This window comes from Macaca nemestrina, chromosome 1, assembly GCF_043159975.1.
Source record: "Macaca nemestrina isolate mMacNem1 chromosome 1, mMacNem.hap1, whole genome shotgun sequence".
Taxonomy (NCBI): domain Eukaryota; kingdom Metazoa; phylum Chordata; class Mammalia; order Primates; family Cercopithecidae; genus Macaca; species Macaca nemestrina.
Window position 1 is genome coordinate 78,705,477 of NC_092125.1, and position 18,514 is coordinate 78,723,990.

An 18,514-nucleotide genomic window follows, 5' to 3' on the forward strand; every position below is an offset into this window, starting at 1 on the left:
TCACATTTACATTTCAGTATTCTCTTCCCAAAATCACTTCAATTGAGAGTTCACTGATGGTGTCTTCAGAACCCATTTATAGTTAATCTGCAACCTTAACCTCTCTTTCCTTCCTTTCCTGACATTTTCCCCACAAGTATGCTGCATTCTGGCCAGACTGGACTGTTACTTGTACCTGGATGCTCCCTAGTTTCTACCTGCTCTCTTTGGCTTATGCTTTTCTGCAGTCAGAATTCCCTTCTCTCCATCTCTGCTCTCCATCCTCAAGGGTGTAGCTCCAGTTCACTTCTTGCCTTAAGCCTTTTCTGATTCCTGCAGTGGTTGTGATCCCCTCCTCCATTTAGCCCAGTGACCTTTATCACCCTCTGCCTTGGGCTGTTGTTGCTGTTTGCATGTCTGGATACACATTGAGCAAGGACAAGAAACTTTGCCTTTGACCTCTCCAACAGTGCCTGGCTCTAGCAGACTCTCTTCTCTCAAAATATGTGAATCTATTTAAATGTTATCTAATCACTCTCTGTACGCTGATGGGAAATTGTATCTGAAGAAAATAGATGTTGATAGGAACAGTTAACAAAAGACAGAGTTGACAATCAGTTGTAATGAAACATTCCGAACCAAATATAATGAATAAGATGAATTGGCCAAATCCCTTCAGATGTGAATTAAAGTCATAGAGCTAATAAATATCTATACATAAAGTATTTTTTTATGAGAGAAATACTCCTCAGCCAGATATGGCAGAGAATCCCTTTGATTTGGAAAAGGCAAGCAATGACTTTAATGTTTGTTAAAAAGAGAAGTAGCAACTGAGCTAACTGCTGGATTCTTGCACAAGCCGTGAGTTAGTGCTAGAATCTGAAGCAGAGACCGAGTTGAAGTTTTATAGAAAGGGTACAAAAAAAATGTAGTAGAATTAAGAGACAAAGACAGAAGTTTAATAAATTTATATCATTAATTTGTTAGCTTTCTCCACTTGGTACTCTCAGTGAGTAACTTAGATAGCGAGTTAGTTTAAGTTTAATTCTGAATATTCCAGTTTGTTTGGTGGTGGCTCTTAAATATCTGGACCTGTCTAGAATCTGTTGTTAGCAAAGCATGAGATCTGTAGTGAAAAACATTAGCTGAGTTTCACCAACCAGTCAGAATTCTCTCAAATCTTCAAAATACTAAGATATTATGTCAGAGGCTTTCTAGTTGACCCATCCCCAAATTCCTCTTTAGTTTTCTCTTACCCCTACCTAGAGTCCAAAGAAAGGAACTTTTGGCCATTCACACCCCAAACGTCTTGACTTTCAATACCACCTGGGCAGATGACATTCCTTCCCAAAAAAACTGTTGTATTTACCTCTAAAACCTCTTCATTAGCAGTTAGAGTCTCCTCTGCTCTAAAGACACATGATATATCCCAGCCCAGTGTGCCTATCACACTGCAATACTAAAGAAAGGCAAAATTATATAATGGTTCTCTCTGCTGGTCCAGCTCACAAGAAGCACCAACCGTTCAGGGAAATTAGAATCACTCAGGGTCAGCAGGTTCAAACTGTACTTGAGGGTCAGGTCAGAACAGATTTTTGCTTTGGAAGCAGCAGAAGGCAAGAAGACCTAGAAAAATCATTTGGATGATTCTCGCAGGAGCATGGGTAAAAGAAGGTGGCATTTTCATGAGTTGGGCTCTGCTTGGCAAGCAGACCTCCTCACTAGAAGACCAGGTTTAGTTTATGCCACCTCCTTTGCTGCCAGGGCATCCCACCAGCATCTCAGCATTGGAAGCCAAGTGAATTTTTCTAATAGTTAAGTCCAGTGTTTGGTTCATCTCCTTTTACCACAAAGAACCCTGTTTATGCTCCATATTTTGACCAGTCTCCTTAAACATAACACTTGCTCCATTCATCATAAACCCCAAGGACATCATCATCACAAAATCTTTACAGAGTAGCTGTAAATCTGTTAGGTTTGGTCATCATCCTGTGTTAATTCGAACTGGGGAATGATTATTATAACAGGATTTATCAGGGAGTATTTCTCTGAGCTATCATCGTCTTCTGTCTTTTGTGGATGAGAGGTGTTTATACTTCTTTACTGGTACAAGAGAAACATTGGAGGCAGGTATCCTGTGTGCTTGAATTAACATACCCTTTTATTTTTCTGCATTAATTTTTGCCTTTTCCCCTTCTTCCCTGTGGTTCTTCTGCCCTTCACGTGCTTAACAAAGTTACCATTGTTCCTACCTCCTCTGGGAGCTGAAAAGAATACCACAAATGTTTCCTCTGTGAGGCACACGTCAGGTTACCATCCTCTCTCCTCCACTCCCCTGGAAGAATGGTGTTCCAAGAGTGTTTGGATATTCCAGTGAGATCGCATGAGAAAAGTCAAATCTTCTTCTTTTTCTGTTAAAATTCTTTCATTATTTTTTAATTGTGATAAAATTCATGTAACATAAAATTTACCATTTCAAACATTTTTAAGTGTACAGTTCAGTGGCATTAAATACATTCGCATTGTGCAACCATCACCTCCATCTACCTCTAAAACTCTATCTTGCAAAACAGAAACTCTATACCAGTTAAATAATAACCCCACCACCCAGCCACAGGGAACCATGTTACTTCTTGTCTCTTTACTTTCTGACAACTCTATGTACCTCAGATAAGTAACCATACAGTATTTGTCTACTTGTGACTGGCTTATTTCACTTAGCATGCTATCCTCAAGGTTTATTCGTGTTGTAGTGTAAGTCAGAATTTCCTTCCTTTTTAAGGCTGAATAATATTCTGTTGTGTGCATATTTCATATTTTTATTTAGTTATTGATCAACACTTGGGTTCCTTCCACCTTTTGACTATTGTGAATAATACTTCTATCAACAGGAGCTTGGATTCTTCTTCGGAGAATATGTAAAAAAAGGGAATGGAGAATGGAAAAATGGCAGGAGGGTAGAATATGTAAAAAAGGGATGGGAGAATGGGAAAATGGCAGATTGTTGGGAGAAAAAGTTCATAATAAAGTAATTTTGTTCTTGAATATATATCATAAAAATTCAAGCAACTCTGAAAATGTCATTCTAAATTCTACCATTAGGAGAAAATCACCGGTAATATGGTGACGATCTTCTTTCTAGCTATCTCCTTATATGTCCATGTCAAATATATCTCATATAAATGAATCATATCTTTCATATTGTTTAATAAACTGATTTTTAAATTCAGCTTTATGACACGAACCTCTTTCCATATAAATAAATGTATTTTTATGCCATCATTTTCATGATTGCATACTTTTACCAATGTATCATAATTTCTTCTATTGATGGAGTCTCTACAAATTATCATACTTTTATCAGTGTATCATAATATATTTATCCAATCCTCTATTAATGGAGTCTCTACAAATTATTCTCTTTGTCTTTTAAAAAAGTTATTAACATAAAACAGTGTGGTGACAATTATTATTTTACATGTTATCTTTGTGCTCTTGTTTCCTAAGCCTCTAAAACTGGAAGTGAGTCAAAGGATTTAACTTGACATTTTATTTACCAAGCATAATTCATATATGTGAAAATCCTAATATCTTAGATCTCTTATTCTTATATATTTATCTATGCCAAAATACATATTTCACATCATAAAGGACAGAGTGAGAGCTCTCTAGAGCTTTTCTGGGAAATATTCTATGTGAAGAAGATTAGAGATACTGAGTTATATCAAAATATTATATTGTATATGAATGCATATCAATGCAAAGTAGTAGAGAAGGATGGATTTACTATCCTTGTTGGTTCAGCCAAGCAATGTATATATAGTCATTAGGAAAGGAAAAACAATCTTGAAATGAGCCAAGTAATAGCTATAAATTCACTTATAGCTTGGCAGCTTCAAAGCCAAAGTGGTGGTTGGATGTAAAGTGGAATTTTAATTGGCAGAGGAGGCAGATAGTGAGAAATGCTGATCCAATAATAATGTGAAGTCCAATAATTTGTGTTAATCCAGAATGCTGGTCAAATCCAAAACTGGTAGCCAGAAGCTCAAATCAGTGTCTAAATGGTGTTTTGGCCAGTTCTGTTACTAAATGGGGTGCAGTGGTGGAGTTTCTAGGCAAGTAGAATCTTCTAAACTGGTATTATTTAAAAAATGGTTTATCATGCCATTTAATAAGAGTATGGGATATAGGATCTGTTAGCGGTGGTGAATCCATACAGGTCTGCAGCAACCTCAATCCTTGCCTCTTCAGAAGAAAGAATTCGACTGAGGGGAATATGGCAGAATGAGACACTGAGGCAAGTTTTAGAGCAGGAATGAGTTTATTAAAAAGTTGAGAGCAGGAATAGAAGGAACTAAAGTACACTTGGAAGAGGACCAAGAAGTGCACTGTTTGACCTTTGACTTGGGGGTTTTATACATTGGCATGCTTCCAGGGGATTGAATCCCTTCTCCCTTGATGCTTCCCTTGGGGTGGGCTGTCCACATGTGCAGTGGCTTGACAGCCACTGGGAGGGGCTGCATTCGGAGCGCGTTTACTGAAGTTGTACACATGCTCACTTGATGCGTTTTTCCCTTTCCAGTCGAGTGTTCCTATAAGGTCATACACCAGTTGAACTCCACCATTTTGCCTCTTAGTACACATACTTAATCCCACCCACCCAACTCCTGAGACCTTATTGGAAAGCTGCTGATCAACAGTTTCAGGGTATTTTTCTATCTAATGGGAGACTGCCTTTCCCTGCTGCTGGCTGCATTCAATTATTATTTTAGAGAGACAGTTTAACAACTGTCTGACCATCACGTGATTGTTGCCTGACATTGCTAGTGGTGGTTGGGGGTAGGCGGGGAAGGCTCTCCTGCCCTGCTCATGTCTGACTAGCTGCCTCCTGTAACAGAGCCAACTATTTGTGGGAGAGGACAGGGATGGTCTTCACAGAGATTATTATCATCAGCCATGTTGGCTAAGATTTGAAGCAACCTCTAGATTCAGGTGGAGCATTGGAGTGTGGGTAACACTCTTTTGTTATAGGACAAGTTTCCAAGAAAATAAACTGAGATGAAATTTTGCACGGAGGAAGTTTATTGGAGAGTGCTTTTGGGAACAGTGCTTACAAGGATATGAGGAAAGGATGATTCAGTGGAAGGAAATGTGAAGTTGTAATGCCTTTGAAACAGAGGTCTCACTCAATCCCATAATTGAAATCTCATTCATTTCATAGAGCCCTGAAACTTGAATAGTTGTTCAAAGATATCCAAATGAGGCAAGGGGACTTGGGCTTTTGCTACCACACTGATCTAGTGTGGGCTACCCCCAAAGAAAGGCTGTAATCTTGGGCAAGGCAGTTCCCTTTGGTTGATGGCTTTCCTGAATGGAGGATTTGGGTGGCACACCATAGCACCTTCTATAGACTGTAAGGCAGAAGTTCAGCTATATGAATCAAGCAGACAATATCTTGAATAGATAACCATAGTTCACTCTAATAGTATCAGATGAGAGCATCTAGGTTAATTTTGCATCTTCCCTTAACACCCTCACTTCCCTCCGTTCCATTCCACTTCAACATACTGTTGGTGAAAAAAATCTCAAACTCTGAAGTATTTAAAAGAGGCTTACTCTGAGCCAATCTGAGTGACCATGGCCTGGGGAACAGTCTCAAGTGTGCCCAAGGTGGTTGACTTACAGTTTGGTTTTACCTATTTTAGGGAGACAAAAGTTACAGACAAAGACATAAATCAACATACCTCAGGTATACATTGGTTTGGCCCAGAAAGGTGGAGCATCTTGAAGTAGGGTGGGAGGTGTGCTTACAGGTCATAAGTGGATTCAAAGATTTTTCTGAGTAGCAATCGATTGAGAGAGTTATGCTTTGTCTAAAGACTTGTAGTCCGTAGAAAGAAATGCTTGAGTTAAGATGAGAGGAGCTGTGGAAACCAAGGTTCTTGTTATGTAGCTGAAGCCTCCAGGTAGCAGCCCACAGAGAGAATAAATGGTAAATGTTTCTTTTTGGACCTTAAAAGGTGTCAAACACGGAGGGGCATGGTGGCTCACACCTGTAATCCCAGCACTTTGGGAGGCTGAGGCAGGCAGATCAAAAAGTCAGGAGTTCAAGACCAACCTGGTCAACATGGTGAAACCCCATTTCTAATAAAATGCAAAAATTAGCCAGGCATGGTGGTGGGCAACTGTAATCCCAGCTACTCAGGAGGCTGAGGCATGGAATCGCTTGAATCCAGGAGGCAGAGGTTGCAGTGAGCTGAGTGCATTCCAGGCTGGGTGACAGAGCAAGACTCCATCTCAAAAAAAAAAAAAAAAAAAAGGTGTCAGACCCTTAATCTCTACTAGATCCAGGAAATACCTGGCGGCATTAATGGAGGCTCACTATAAATGCAAATTTCCCCCACAAAAGGTGACTTTGCAGTGCCATAACAAAATATGTCAAATATATTATGGAGTAAAATATTTTTATTTCCTTCAAGATCTGCTATCTTTCATGTGATGCTATACTAAAGACAGGATGGAATTTGGTACAGTCTGCTTTGTCAGTCTTTTGATTTCTATTTTAATGTTAGTGCTGGTCAGTTGTGTATAATGAGGTTTGTCTAGCCTCCCTTCCAGTCATGGCCTGGGATTCAGGTTTTCAGGTTTCTACGGGATCTCATTGGCCAAGAGGGGGTTTGTTCAGTTGGTTGGAGGAATTAAGATTTTATTTTTTGTTTACAAAACAAACACACATGCTAATGAAAATGGGATTCCAGTATGAGTTCAGTTTGAGTCAGTAACTAGGTAGGGTTAAATGTTGAGGATGCAGGTCTTTCCTGTTGATAGATGCAGGAGGCAGATAAGGGAGAGGGTCCCTGGAGAATCTCTGACCTGCTTGCACACTGGGAGAATGGGTGGAGCCAGGGCAAGTTCATGCCTCGTATGGGGTGAGGAGCCTAGCCTCTTCAGTTCCTGTGTGTGGCCTGGAATCAATCAGTGAGGTGGGAGGCCTTGTTAGCAAGATCCTGTCTCGCTTTGCTGGAAGCTTTTTTCTTCTTTTTCCTTTTCACCCAATAAATTTCATTCCCCTCACCCTTCAATGTGTCCATGTTCTTAATTCTTCCTGTTCATGAGACAAGAACCCAGTTTTAGCTGCACTCAGGAGCAAAGTTCCTCATCACTCTCTGCAGCTGAGCAGAAGAGACAAGGCAGTCATGGACTCTAGAGAGCAAAAAAATTACCATTAAAAACCAGAGATTTTCAGATCTGAAATGTGGAGGCCATATAAATTATGTTTCTATTTAAATAAGAAATTCCAACTCCTTATCAACCCCTTCAATTCTATCACTCGTAGAATTATAGAACATTCATTTATTCATTCTTTAAATATTTCTAAATTAATTATTATATGCTAGGCACTGAGCTAGAGTTCAAGAATTCAAAAAATAAAACCTAGTTCCTGCTTTCAAGGGCTTTGCAGCTAATGGGGAAAACAGATAAGATAGGACTGTGACATGAATGCTGGTTACCCGGGTTTGCTAGGGTCATGGAGTGCACTTCATTAAATAGACTATAGGGTGTGAGCAAAAGGGCTTTCCTGTCTGCATTTCTGTCACTGTTGCATTTAACAACAGTTGAAATGGGCCTTTCTGTGCTTGGAGTGGTCTACAATTTAAACTTAAGATCTGGTTAAAATTGACTTCAATTTGAAGAGAAAAAATTACGTTATGGTATAAAAGACAGTAACCGTAGTCAATGATTAAGCAATGTCCCTCTAAAATTATCCAAGGGCTTACTTAAGTGCACTGTTAAAATATTTTGGAACTCTAAGAATTGCTGAAACAGAGCATGTCTTTCCAAGTTTCTATCTTTGTCCTCATGTGTTCTCTTTTATGTATGTTTTGCCCTGGGGCTTAAGAATGAAGTAACATTTTTAATGTGAGTTAAGAATGTAGTAGCTTTTTAAATGTGGTTCCAGTTGAAAGGTATGACTCCTGATTCTCCAACATTCTGATTTTTAAAATCTGCATTTGTTTGCATCTTAATTGGGAAGGAATTTATCAGATTTTCCATAGCACACATCATTTTCTAACATGTTATATAATTCACTTATTCATTATGTTATTGATTGTCTGTATGACCCTGATGGAATGTAAACTCTGTAAGAGCAAAGATCTTTGTTTTATTCAATGTTGTATCCCTCCTTCCTAAAATAATACTTGGCATGTGGCATATATTAATATTTCATAAGTATGTGTTGAATGAATGAAATAAAAGATAAAGGAAGACGAGTTCCAGAGACCATTGATGATGATGTGCTGTGAATGGAAGAGTATAAATAATGCAATTACCTGCACCCACTGAATACATTACAGTATGTTAGGAAGCTCACCATTTGTCTTCCCATAGAATGACCCATCCATAGCTTGTGAACTTGGAGTTTTTCCTAATAGTATGTCATCTTAGTTTTCTAGTCCAGACTTCTCTGGTCAGGCCCATTTCACCCTGCATATCTTAGACCTGTTAGACATGGTTCATTTCATATCACATGGACCCACTATAACTCCTTTGAGATTATCTGGTACATATAAACCAAACCAAGGTAGAGGCAGAGGGAGGCTTGCTTCATTTGCATGTCTAATACCACAGAAAAACAACAGACTTCTTCTAAAAATGCATAACTGGTAAATGGAAATACTTCCATTTTTCCACCTTACTTGCCAGAATTGAGTTAGTTTATCTTACCTCTAGTTGGAGTGTAAAGGCAGATTACTTCAAAAGTATATTTCTTTGATAAGGACTACCTTGAAATTTTGACCTCAAAGAAACAGGATTATTAAGTCTTTTTCTGTAATTAAATGTTATTTTTGAACATCCAATATAGTTGAATGAAAGTGATGGTAGAATGGCTTTTACTCTCTGAAGTTCAAGCAATGCATGACCATCTTACAAAGATAAGGTGCATTTTCAGAAATAGAACCCACTTGAGAATGGAATAATCCACTTGTGTTTAGGGAACAGGACTGTCCCAGTGCAAAGATGTGGCTTGCTTCAGAGCTAAAATTCATCAGATCAATTCCATTAAAATATAACTTATGTGAGAGTAATGAATTTTAAAGCCCCCAAAATAATTTTTTGAAGTTACAAATACAAGCAAGCAGTGAGTTGAATTATTAACTTTAACAAATTTGTCATCATAAAAGTATGTTTTAATTTGACTTCAATAGTTTTTAGCCCTGGATTCAAGCCAGGATGCTGTCATCTGAAAAGATGATTCGTGATCCAGAAAGAAACATGTTGGGGTTTAGAAAACTGGGAGTTCAATACTGTGGAAACAGTTTTGAGACTCTGAAAACTGAGAAATGTTTAGGCATGAGGAGTTGATAGTGCCATTGTATATGCATTATATCAAGGGATACCATTCTGAGTGCCCCAGTCCATGCTGGGCAGAGGCTCTGAGGATAGGGCAGCAGCTGTTGGAAAGTCACATGGTATGAGGATGCTACTGAGCTTACTAACACAGGAAAGTTGATTCTAGTGTCTATGTTCCATTTTGCTTATATGCCTCCTGGTCTTGGAGCCTCCTGAAGACCTGCAGAAGAAAGCAATTAAAGGTAGGATGGAGATCCAAATAAAATGGAGATATAAAGCACAGATTTTGGAACCAGATGACGAACCTCATTAGAGATGGCTTATTTAACCTCTTTCATAGTTATGGAGAGGCGATCTCAGCACCTTTCATGGCAGATTTGAGATTCCCTTTGGTTATGGCCACTTCATATTTCCACTAGTGAACAGAATAGTTCTCACCAACTGTTCTCTCGGCTTCTTCATGTTTGTTCTCCAAAATTACCCAATACCTATCGCAGCCCTACCTTAAGTGGCCTAGTATAGTTTTACCATCCTTTAAGATAAGTTCCCTTCTTTAGGCCTCAAGTCAGCTAGGTGGACTCTCAGTGTTCTTGTTCCTGAGGACAAGAGTCTTCTCAGGCTGGTACCCAGCCTCAGCCTCACAGTTGAAGCTAATCTTACAGACGACCCAGTAGATAGCCTGAGAAAATGCTTGATATACTAGAAAAACTAAGGCAATATACTTTTCAAAATATTTGTTAAAGCTTTGTTGATTTCTATATTTTACTTGGCTTTGCATTCTTATTATTTTTTATTAGGAATTTCATATGGGAAGAATGTTGGAGCACCTCCTAATCTGTTTCAGTGCTTAAGGCCTGCAAAAGTCTTTGTTTGGCTCCCACCTCAACCCTGAAATGCTTCATTATCTTTTCTCTGGATCATACACCCACATTTTCTTAAACTAGTTTCTTTTCTTTTAACTTGAGGTAACTGACCCAACGTCTGCTGCCATTTTCTCAGATCCTGCTTTTCAAGCTGCTCTTAATTTTTGCCTCTTTTTGATGTCACTTCCACTGCTATTTCTATAGAAGCTACAAACACCCCTGTAAAATCTGTTGACCCTATGTTCTATTTCCTTCTCATGGCAACCCATTACCTCCCAAAAAATGAATTCATAAACATTGATCTAGACTAGTTCTTTTCTACAGCTAAAGTAGGATGGCTATACTACACATACCTTTGTATAGATCCTTCCTAAACTCTCTCTCACCCTAACACCTGCTTCCGTCAGCTCTGCATAAGCAGTTGAAGCCTGAGGTGGGTGTGGGGCGAGGAAGAACAGCTCATCTTAAATTTTCTAAAATCATCCATCATCACCAATAGCAGCAGACCCATGCTGTATTAACATGGCATGGTGACCCAGCAAGTTTGATCAAATGCATATTTTTACCTATACAGGGTGATGAGGAAGTGTTACCACTTCACACTTATGACAGCATTATAATTAGGTTCATAGTCAACAAACACCTGGGGAATAAATGAATATGTGTCTTTGTGTGCATATGTATGTGAGATACAGACAGAGAGGATTTAAATACATCTGTTTCTTACTGAAGGACCGTTTTGTACTACAAAGTGTTTCACTGAAACATGGAAGTGTCTCCTGGTCGAATGACAATGAGTCATATGTAATTGGTCCTCACGAAACCTGCCCTGTATATATATTTATATCCTCTCTAGTTGTCTTTTGTCAAGTAGTATGGCAGAGGAACTGGAGTCAGAGGCTCAACAACCCTGTTGGCAGCTTCATACCATCACTTGTATTTTTTGTTTATATTTACTGCCTTTAAAAAAAGATACTAGTCATATTTAATGTATTCTTACTGTAAATTATTCAAACAATATAAAGTGCAAGAAATATATATACAGAAATGTGAATATCTTCATTCTCCCCACACTGCCTTATCTACCTAGAGGGGAGAATGTCAACATTTTGCCAAACATCCGCTATGGTCTAAATGTTTGTATACCCCAAAATTAATATGTTGAAACCTAATCACCAAGGTAATGGTATTAGAAGATAAGGCCTTTGGGAGATGGGACTGGTACCCTTATAGAGAAGACTTGAGGGAACCTGTTTGCCCCTTCTGTGAAGACACAGCAAGAAGGTGCTACTCATGAGGAATAGGCCCTCACAGACACTGAATCCTTTTTAAGGCAGTAGCTGCTGCTATCATGCCGGCTGCAGCAGGGAAGAGCAGCTGGAGCCCCACACTTCTTGAAGCCAGTGGGAGCCCCGCCCCTTCTGAGTTGGGATGGGAGCTCCCGGTGCTGCTGCAGCTGCCCAAACCACAGCTGCAGACCCAGGCCTCCTGCTCTATAGAGCAGGCAGGAGCCCCGACCGGGGCTACAGTAGCCCAAACTGCAACTGTGGATCCGAGCCTCCCTGTGCTTTTGGGGGAGCTGGGAACAGGTAGGATCTGCCCTCCCAAGTGCGGCTGCAGACCTGGGCCTCTGGCTTCAGGAAGTCGACAGGAGCAGGGGACAAGCAGGAGCCCTGTCCCTTCCAAGTTGGCGGGGCGGAAGCTCCCAGGTGCAGCTGCTGCTGCCCTCCCAAGTGCAGGACGTGGGGATCTCTGCAGCCTGCACCCTTGGGAGCCCTTGGGCACCCCAGGAAGGCCCCCTTTGCCCCGTCCCTGCAGGCTCAGGGGTGTCTGCTCCCACTGTCTGGCTTCTCTTAGCCCCCAGCACCCTCTCCAATCTCGGGGTCCGGTTGGAGCCAAGCCCTGGGGCCATGAATGGCAGCAGGAGGCAGACATGAGCCCTAGACAGAAGGGCTGGTGTTCCCAATAAGGCCCCGCCCTCAGGACGTGGAGGGCCTGAAGGCTGGGGACTGGGCTGCCGGTTTCTCCCACCAGAGTGGGGACTCAGGTGCCTCTTCCAGCCCGTTCATGGCCGCCCATGGACCAGTCAGCACACACTTCCTCCCCTCTGAGGTCATGAAAGCCCTGGGCTCAGCCAGAGTAGGGCAGAGGATGGCCCGGGGACGAAGAGTGCAGAGACACAGGCTGATCAGCTGCAGACAGGAGTACCCTCTCCACTGAGAGCTGCAGAGATGACCTGCTAGCAGAGAGGAGCTACTCTGTCTGCTGAGAGCTTCAGAGACCTGCAGAGACATCTGCATGACTTGCTTGTAGGGAGGAACCACTCTCTCCAGGACCTCCTCTCTGCTGAGAGCTGAACACTCAACAGGATGACCTGCCTACAGAGAGGAGCTACCCACTCTTCTGAGCTGTTCTATCACTAAATAAAACTCTTCTCCCCCTTCATTTGTCTGGATGCAGGACAAGAACTTGGGCAAAGGTGTCGTGGCCACAGAGGTTTCTGATCAGAGAAATCAACACCCCAGAGATCCCGTAACACTTTGGTTCCTTGATCTTGGACTTCCCAGCCTAGAACTGTGAGCAACAAATTTCTATTCCTTTTAAATTACCTAGCCTGAGGTATCTTGTTATAGCAGTCTAAACGGACTAAGACAACATCCTTTGGTCTTTTTAAAAAATGCATTTATACATATACACTATACACCACACATACATACAGTTTTGCTATTTGTTTTACATATGTGATAATAATATATAGATCATTACTCAACCTGTCTTTTCATTTAAGAATAGGTCTTCAGAGCTTTGCACATCACTGTAGTCAGCTCTAGCTCCTTCTTATAATGACAATCAGTATTTCATATTATGCATATAATATGTATTGTTTGACCATTTCTCTATATAACCAATAATGAATGTTCTTGTATACATCTTCGTGAAGCTGTGTAAGTATTTCTTTAGAATGGAATAATTGCTGAATGAAGGGGTATATACATTTTTCTAAAGTGATCTTTCAGATTCACTCCCATATTTTATATTTCCTATCTGTTTCTGCTCAAAAATTTAATATTTTCAATTATTTTAGTTGATACCATTCTGATAGGCAAAACTGGTACACTTGTTCTAATTTGCACTTTTCAGATGACAGTAAATTGGATATCTTTTTATTTATTCTCTGTTTATATATTATTTATTCTCTGTAATAGCAAAACTGTATGTGTGCTGTAAATTTTCCTTTCCATCCTTTGTCTGTTTTTTAAATAGGCTATTTGGCATTTCCTTATTAATTTGTAAGAATTCAATGTATGCTAGATTATTAACTATTCGCTTTCTAAATATCTTGCAAAGTTTTCTCCCTGTAATGTATCTTAACTTTACATATGATGTCTTTTACTGCTTTGAAGCTTTAATTGATCTGATCTACAATTATTTTTATGGCTTTTTTTTTTTTTTTTGCCTTGTTTAGAAATGATTTCCTTGTTCCAAAGTTAGAAAAATACCCTACTATGTTTTCTTCTCACATACATTTCAGGAATAACTTTTAAATTTATTTGGAGTTTATTTCAGTGAGTGCTATTAGGTATGAAGTCTATTTTTTCCCCAAATATATATTAATAGTTATTTCTCTTAACACAATTTGGTAAATTTCTTCAGCTGACTTAAAATGTCACTTTTATCATAAACTAACTTTTAAAATATACCTGGGTCTGTACCTAGACATTGGTTTAGAATTCCAACTTCCAGAAAATTTGGCACATAGCATTCAACATTGAGAAATAGCACAGTCAACTTTGAGAAAACAACACAGACAGTGGAGATACACAAAATACAAAATGATAAAAGGGAAATAACCACATTAGAAGAACCCTTTAAGATGGCTGAAATCTATGTAAATGAATTTTAAAACCTGAATAGAAATGAATAACTTTCTAGAAATTCACCACATTTATCAAAAGTGACTCCAGAAGAGTTGGAAAATCTAAACAGTCTGATTTTTATAGAAGAAATAGAGAAAACTTTCAAAGAGTTACACCCCTATCAAGGCAACAAGACCAGACAGTGTTACAGATGAATTTGATAAAGGCATTAAAGGGCAAATAATTCCAATGGTTTTTTTGTTTGTTTGTTTGTTTTTTTGAGATGGAGTTTTGCTCTGTCGCCCAGGCTGGAGTGCAGTGGAGGTGGAGCCCTAGCCAGGGACCCGCCTTTCTCTACCCAGCACTTCTCTTTCCCCTTTCCCTATCATTTAAAGGGACCACACTGTTCCCTTCTCAGCACTCCTATATCAAAACTTCCATATTCTCTTTTTTTATTGGATATAGTTTATTTTATTTTATTTTATTATACTTTAAGTTCTAGGGTACATGTGCACAACGTGCAGGTTTGTTACATATGTATACATGTGCCATGTTGGTGTGCTGCACCCGTTAACTCGACATTTACATTACAAAACCTCCAAATTCTCTTTATGAGACAGATATAACTGGGCTGCGTGTCTGGAGGTCCCTCGTGTTGGGACCGAGGGCACCTGTGTTCTGCGGGCTGGCTGGAGTGCTGGAGGTGAGTCAGGGCAGGTGTAAACTCTGCACCTCATTGTTCCCTGGTGCCACCAGACATTGCTCAGGCTACCGGCACCATGAAGATCTGGACTTCGGAGCACATCTTTGACCACTCATGGGAAACTGTTACAACAGCTGCGACGTAGAAATACCCAGATCCTATGAACCCAGGTGTGGCTGGAGTTAATGTGTTGGACCGACATATAGATCCCTCTGGAAAGTTGCACAGCCATAGACTTCTCAGCACAGAGTGGGGACTGCTGTCCATTGCGAAGTCTCTTATTGGTGCAGCAAGAACCAAAACATATGTGCAAGAACATTCTGTTGATCCTGTAGAGAAAGCAATGGAACTTAAATCTACTAATATTTCATTTACAAATATGGTTTCAGTAGATGAGAGACATATAAAAACCATATCCTCAGGACCCAGAAGGAACTATTTTGACTCAAGAAGCCATAATCACTATGAAAGCGGTTAGCCTCAGCAGTTACCTTGAAGGACTGATGGCAAATACAATATCCTCAAGTGCCAGTAAAGCTGAAGAAGCAGTGGAATGGGTAATGCACACATTAAATGCTGAGATTGGGCTGGGCGCGGTGACTCACGCCTGTAATCCCAGCACTTTGGAAGGCCAAGGCAGGCAGATAACCTTAGGTCAGGAGTTTGAGACCAGCCTAGCCAACATGGTGAAACCATCTCTACTAAAAAATACAAAAATTAGCTGGACATGGTGGTGGGCACCTGTAATCTCAGCTACTCAGGAGGCTGAGGCAGGAGAATGGCTTGAATCTGAGAGGCGGAGCCTGCAGTAAGCTGAGATCATGCCATTGCACTCTAGCCTGGGTGACAAGAGTGAAACTCCGTCTCAAAAAAAAAAAAAAAAAAAGCAGAGATTGAAGAATTGACAGCTCAGCAGGAGGAAGCAATGGCAGCAGCAGCATTTGCCGAGGAGGGATCATGAAAGTTGATAGACAACATCGGGTACCCCAGGTCTCTCCAAGCTGACTATATATTTATTTGTCATTTTAAAATTACAACTATATTTTAGGTAGTTTTTTTTTTTTATAAGCTGATATAAGGCTATATGACTTTTGATGAAAACAGAAAGTCTTCTAAATAAAAGGGATCATCTGAAATTAATGTTGTTTGAAATTACTATCTGATTTTGAGGGTGCCATTATTTATGTGAAAAATTAACAAGAAGTCCTTGGAAATTGGTGTTGACATTAAATCTCCTTAAGGTAGTATTTTAAAGCTTTTCATACATTGAAACTCCAGCTGCCTTTGGACCAACTCCAGAACAGAGCAGAGTCACTTCCTATAGATGCCCATTACCCTGCTGCTGTACACTTCAACAGCTTGCACAAGGGAACTCACTCAAAAGGAGAAATTGTGTAGTTTTAAACTATATTTTGTGTAAAATAACTTGCTCTGCTATAAACCACCATTAAAAACCAGTGTTTTGATTTGGTACTTAAATATTTTCAGAGTGAAAATTATCACTAAAGTAACACATGACTCCAACAAAAGTATGGTTTTGTGTTTTGCTTTGTTTCCTTTTGAAACAATGTCTTGCTCTGTCACCCAAGCTGGAATGCAGTGGAGCAATCACAGCTCACTGCAACCTCCCTATCCCGGGTTCAAGCGATTCTTGTGCCTCAGCCTCCCAAGCAGCTGGGAGTACAGGCACGCACCACCACTCCTGGCTAATTCTTGTATTTTCAGTAGAGACGAAGTTTAACCATGTCGGCCAGGCTCGTCTCGAACTCCTGGCCTCAGGTGACCTGTCCACCTCGGCCTCCCAAAGTGCTAGGATTACAGGCATGAGCCATTGCGCCAGGTCAAAAGTATGGTTTCATTATATTAAAGAGTACTGTAGGCCGGGTGTGGTGGCTCACGCCTGTAATTCCAGCACTTTGGGAGGCCTAGACGGACGGATCACGAGGTCAGGAGATCCAGACCATCCCGGCTAATACGGTGAAACCCCGTCTCCACCAAAAATACAAAAAAAATTAGCCGGGCGTGGTAGCGGGCCCCTGTAGTCCCAGCTACTCAGTGGGCTGAGGCAGGAGAATGGCGTGAATGTGGGAGGCGGAGCTTGCAGTGAGCCGAGATCCCGCCACTGCACTCCAGCCTGGGCGACAGAGAGAGACTACGTCTCCAAAAAAAAAAAAAGTACTGTATTGATTTGCCAAAGTTTGTAACTTCGTAAAGGTATTATCTTCCTTGGATTTGTACTTTGTGATTTAGTATGCTGTACCATGGACTAGTTATGCTAACTGAAAAAATAGTCATTACCTGAGTTTTGCAGCACTCTAACCTAAACAGAACAGCTATTCATATCTTTTAGCACTTAACATTTGCCTGACTTAAAAATTGCCATGTGTCAAAATCATGGTTTATAATTGCTAAGGGCTGATATGTCGGGTCATTTGAATATTATTACTTTTTGAAGCAATTGTGACCACAAAACATCTTTTTTACGTGAAGGAACTGTATATCATTTGAAATTACTCAAATAATGTCTTGTTCTGAAGCATAAACCCTAGGTACTTATTGTTTTTAATAATATGGTGCCACTGCAGAGTTTGGGGGCAGTGGGGAAGAATGAGTATAATGACGAGGGGAGGATTGGCCTGAAACTAACCACTAAGTGAATTGCACTGCAGCTTTTATTTATGGGAACCCCTTGTTTGGGATCTCAGAGGGCAGCTGCAAACTGAAAAACAATTCAGTAAATATACATTGTTTAATATTTCATAGCAGGCAATAATCAACCACTAAATAACAGATTTAACATTTGCAATTGTTGCATACAAAGTATTTTTGCTAGAAGATGATTAGCTCTCACTTTTATTTTACAGTGCTTAATGTAATGAACTTCTAGTCATGTTTCCTATCAAAGAGATAAGTTAATATATGTACATAAACCACAGAAACAGTATAACGAACTATTTTTAAATTATCATTTTTCTACTTAAAATATGTTTAGCTTAAGACTTCTTAGGACATTTATAAAAGCAGGTTAAATTTAATAAGGTTTCTGTTTTTTTTTTTTTTTTTTTTTTTTTTTTTTTTTTTTTTTGGTAACTGGAGGTAGTTTTTACCAGTGAAATAACATTTCAGGTAAATAAAACTTTGCTAAATATTGATATTTGATAAAAAGTTACCTTGTATAATTTCTGCAAATTATCCATGTTCTGAAAAAAGTGTAATGCCCTAATGATAAAAGATTTTTAAACAAATCCTAACAAATCCTTATCTTTTGGTTTTTCAAACTCTGATCTAATGGTACAATTTTATAAATTTTCATTTTCCAGTGCAGTTAGTTACCATTTTAAAAAAATAGCTGGTAATTCATAGCTTTTACATGTTAAATATAAATGAACAGCAAGTGAATGAATTTAAGAGGACTAAACTGGAATAAAGTGTTCATAATAAAAATCTTGGACTATTTAATATTAAAATTGAAATGTGAATTAAGAAAAACTTGTGTTAATAAAAACTTTCTTTTTTAAAAAAAGAAACAAGTAAAATTAAAGATCAAATCCACTTATAAATGTCAATGCAATAATCCTGAATAAAATATTGGAGAATATAATCCATAAAAATATTAAAGTAATATTATGGCCAAGTAAGATTTTGTTCAGGATGGCAAAAATGGTTTAGGAAATCTCTTTTTTTTTTTTTTTGATGGGGGGATGGTCTTTTTTGCCCAGGCTGGAGAGCAACGGCATAGTCTCGGCTCACTGCAACCT

General features: G+C 39.5%; 1 pseudogene; it reads left to right on the forward strand.

Annotated features, from left to right (window-relative positions):
• The first annotated feature begins 14,832 nt into the window (after positions 1-14,832).
• Positions 14,833-15,761, forward strand: LOC105493737 (PRELI domain containing protein 3B pseudogene; annotated as a pseudogene).
• The last annotated feature ends 2,753 nt before the right edge of the window (positions 15,762-18,514 follow it).